This window comes from Triticum aestivum, chromosome 7B (assembly GCF_018294505.1).
Source record: "Triticum aestivum cultivar Chinese Spring chromosome 7B, IWGSC CS RefSeq v2.1, whole genome shotgun sequence".
Classification (NCBI taxonomy): Eukaryota; Viridiplantae; Streptophyta; class Magnoliopsida; order Poales; family Poaceae; genus Triticum; species Triticum aestivum.
In genome coordinates, this window is record NC_057813.1 from 73456047 (window position 1) to 73460748 (window position 4702).

General features: G+C 50.9%; 1 pseudogene; it reads right to left on the reverse strand.

The window, feature by feature from the left end:
• Positions 1-1220: 1220 nt before the first annotated feature.
• On the reverse strand, positions 1221-3841 carry LOC123160382 (L-type lectin-domain containing receptor kinase IX.1-like; annotated as a pseudogene).
• Positions 3842-4702: the final 861 nt, after the last annotated feature.

A 4702-nucleotide genomic window follows, 5' to 3' on the forward strand; every position in this document is an offset into this window, starting at 1 on the left:
GAAACATGAAGGGAACCACTCACCCCTTAGGTTGCTTATATACACATATCCTTATATATGAGTTGTAAGACATATAAGGTGGTTGGTGATACTATTTATCACCGGACCATTTTTTATACCTCCGTTTCAGTTTACAAGTCCTATCCGTATACCTAGGTTGCCAATTTTATCACCCTAATATAAACTATATAACACAAAAATTATACCTTTTGAAAGTAGAAACTCCGAAGTTTATGTTGGTATATTTTTTGTAATATATGACTTGTATTAGGTTGGTCAAATTGAGAACCTAGGGGTACGCGCACACCCTGTAAACCGAGAGAGAGGTAGTAGATTTTTTTACGCAACATAACCAATGCTTAGTTTAGGCTTATGCCCATTGCTTTCAATTTGAGAAGTTGCCGAGAGAGCTTGCACTGCAATTGGGCATGACCACATTGGTGGTAGAGCTTGAGAAGGGAGGTGAAGGTGCGGAGGAATATATGATGGTGAGCACGCCTGGCACTCAAGCAGGTTAGAGTGCACGACCACAGTCAAGGTGGTCGGACGCGACATATGCAAAATAATTTGTTGCTTAAAGTTACCAACTTAATTATAAAATTAGGTGTAATTTGTGTAACTTTTTTAGGACTATTCACCTCCTCTATGTCCTTAGACACTCTCGACTCCGTCAATGTGCAAACATGCTACCTGAACATACAACGATGTACGGAAATTATCCATCTTAAAATACAACAAGTAAAATGTTTTGAATTCCATTACGCTAAATAGTTTACAACCATTTAATAATCAAATATAATAAATAATATATTTTTCAGCTTCAGTTAATTATTAATCTACATATCTGTAAGCTATTTTTTTGGCTATACAACCACGTTTTAACTGATTCCACACCAATTGCGCAGTCTAGTTTATAAGATGTACTAGTACAGTTGCAAGATAGGGCTGCATGCAGAGTAGGGCATTTTGGAGAACAAGCTCCACGAATGCCTTAATTTTAAAAAATAAATTAAATTTAATTATTTCAGTTAAATTTTTTTCTAAAAAAATACACATGTATACAAGGATGTGATGTGTATGTGTAGATTTCAGAATAAAATACCTTGAATTGCGAGCTGCAAAAAAAAACAAAATCATGGACTTTAGGAACGAATAGTACATACTAGAGAGCCTTCATGAAGCTCGGTCTAGTTTGGCATTTTCCTCTGCATTGATCCCTATATTACTCGACATTACAAATTTTGTCCACCGAAGCTTTTCTTCTTTGTCCACCACAATCGGAATTCTCAGGTGTACTACTCACCCTACACTGGGGTTCAAACCAACTCCTCGCTGACAGCCGCTGGCATGCTAGTATTTGAAGATTGCGTCGCTGTTGTACGACTGGTCGACGACCCAACAGTGGTGGTGGTGTCACTGTACTCCATGGTGGAAGCTGCGAAAGGCTGCAGGTACACGGCCACCGGCATCTTGGGCGGCAGCACCGGCATCCTGAACTTCCTTGACTGCAGCGCCTCGGCGGCCTGCCTGATCGCCGGCCTCATCTTGGGGTCAGGGTGCGCCGCCCACAGCCCGACCGCCAGCACCCTGTCCACCTCCCACCGGTCGAACACGCCACCAAGACGCTCGTCAGCGGCGTCGAGGGCGGCGCTCCTTCCATAGAGGTCCCACGCCCACTCCAGCAACCGGAACACCTGGCCGTCCTTGGCACCGTCTCTCGGCGGCGCCATCGGCCGCCGCCCGCACACGATCTCCAGCAGGGTGACGCCGAAGCTGTACATGTCGGACTCGGTGGACGCCTTGCCGGTGATGACGCACTCCGGGTCGAGGTAGCCCGGGGTGCCCGCCATGCCGGTCATCGTCTGCAAGCTCATGCCGTGGTCGATGAGCCGGGAGAGACCGAAGTCGCCTAGCTTGGTGCTGAAGAACTCATCCAACATGATGTTGCTCGGTTTAATGTCGCCGTGGACGACGCATTGATCCCATTCTTGGTGGAGGTACAGCACGGCAGACGCCAATCCAAGAATTATCTGGTATATCTGATAATAACAAAAGTAAAGGCACAATCAAGTAGAATCAGATTTGATCCAAGCACTCCGACTCAGTTTCGAACGACTAGTGTCTCTAGTTCGCCACTGTCCATCGACCGAGAATTTAGGTCTCAATGGACTCAAAGGTACGTAGAAAAAGATATAGTTCAACTAATATGAATTTTGCTCCGTGCATCTTGATTATGCAGAGGTCGAATGTTGCTCATCATGCATTGTATCTGTAATGCTACATTTTGTGTTAATAATATCGTCCTCCAAAAAAAATGATACGAAGAGTGAGTCCAAAATTAGTCTCATTTTAGTCAAGATACGAAATCAAGTTAAGAATACGACTGACATGTACTAGCTCCAAGCAAAGCATGCATACCTAACTTGCCATGTCAGAACCTCTTGTTTGCCGTAGAGGTAGCCATCGAGGCTGCCGTTGTGCACGAGCTCGTAGACCAGCAGCAGCCGCCGGCGGCAATGGCACCAGCCGATGAGCTGCACAAGATTCCGGTGGCGCAGCCTGCTGATGATGGTGACCTCCGACCTGTACTCCTTCCTCCCCTCCGAGGACGCCCCCCGAGAGAATACCTTGATGGCGACATCGCGGCCGCCGAGCTCTTTCATGTGGCCCCGGTACACCGACCCGGACCCGCCCTGCCCCAGCTTCCCTTCCTCCGCGAAGTTCCTCGTCGCCGCCGCCAGGTTAGCGTACGGGATGGGCCGGGGCCCCGCGCTGGAACCGAACTCGTCGTCGTCCATGTCGAGGGAGTCCGGAGTCATGTCGCCGGCGAGCATGTCTTTGTCGTCTGGCTGCCTGTTTCTCGTGCTTGCACGCCGGAGCAGCACCGCGACGGCGACCCCGAGCAGGAGCACAAGGAAGGCTGCGGCGGCAACCCCGGCACTGAACTTGGCTGACCAGATAGACAGGGGAGCCGTGCCGTTCCTTGTCGGAGCGTGGACTGGAAGGAGCATGAGAGCACCGTGTGATTGCTGCCGTACGCTGCGCCAGTGGCCGCCGAGAAGCCTATGGAGACCTGCTCCGGCAGCAAGCGTCGCAAGTCGATGGTGGCGGACAGGTTGTAAGTGGTGCCACCGACGCTGAGGAAGACGTCCAGCCTCGTCGTGGCGCTGTCGTACTTCACCGTCGAAGACATCACGCCGGCGTCGACAAGGCTGGTGTCTGGCAAGATCATGAAGTTGCCGCGTGAGTCGATGTTGTTGACGTCTACGCCGATGTGCCGGCTGCTGGGGTCCCACGCGTCGCGGTGGGTCTCGAACTCGACGGCGACGAAGCTGGCCTTGCCGGACGCGTTCGCCAGGTGCGCCGTCTCGTCGAAGAGCCCAAGGCAGCCCTCGTAGGACTCCTGCGGCATTTCGGGCATGTAGGGCGCAAGGAAGAACGCCATGCCGTGCCCAGGGGCGCCTCTCCGGCCATCCAGCAGAGGCAGAGACTGGATGGTGAAGTTGAAGGTGGCGGTGAAGCTGGCCGCCTCGCCCGTGGCGCCGTCCCAGAGCTGCACCGCCGGCTTGTACAGAGCGCGGCCCCTTGCTCGACAGCCGGCGACGTTCTTGTCGCCGAGGAGGTCAATCCTGCCGTCGATGATCTTCACGTCGTCCTCCGCTCTGAAAGAGTCGTGGTCGAACGAGACAGCGGTCGCGTGGTGGACCCGTGCACAGAGGAGCAAGAAGAAGCACAAGCGGAGCTTCAGCACAGCCATTGCTGTAGTAGTTCTGAGCTCTGGTGGTGAACTGGCGCAATAGCAGCGCACGCTCTAGCATGCCCACCTTTTCTAATCCTCGACATTGGGCAGCCATTGATGGACGTTTTCCAAACTAGATGGCATGGCCATGGAAGTCTGCACCACTGTAAGCGACATCTTAGGATCAGGACAAAACATACTGTGCGTACACGAAGGTTCAGGGACAGTGGCAAGTGGACTAGCATGCGGACCAAATCCTTCGTTGCGCCGACTGGTCCGGCCGATCGATCGGCTTCATCTTATCAAGTTTCTACAGAGAGTCCATTTTCGTCTTTGTTGTTAGGCCAGCCCCTGTCGCCAAGTACTTTTCGACGACACGCGAGGTGACGACGATGACAACACGCGTTGACGTGATCCCGACGATCCAAGACGAAGTCCGTTTATGCCGATGGAGATGCGCCACACTGCGATGGTAGCCAACGCACTTGTAGCCGGAGCAGGACGTCCATTCGACACTACCAACGCACGCCAACACTTGATTTGGATAGCCATTGGGGCGTTTCGTTCCCGTTGTTTGCTTTACTTTGCGTCAAATGATATACGATGAAAAAAACGTCACCAAAACATAATTAAAACCCAAGCCAGTGTAGATAAATCAAAACAAAATAACCAACCACAATAACCTGCTAGAGAAAAAAAAGACACTCCATCGGTGAAGAACGGTGCGACAAAGATATATTCTTAACCTGGCACCTCCTAATGCATATGTTGATCACTCATCTGAATTGATCTGGTAATACTATATCCCAACCGAATGAATATGCTTATTGATTGAACTCCACTCTAGTTTTTAAAGCATCTACAACTGGACTCCTCATATATCCGCCCCAAACGCCCGGACGAGTTGCCCGGTCAGCGTTTGCATGCTGGCATGCATGATTTGGCGTTTGGGTGAGGTTCCGG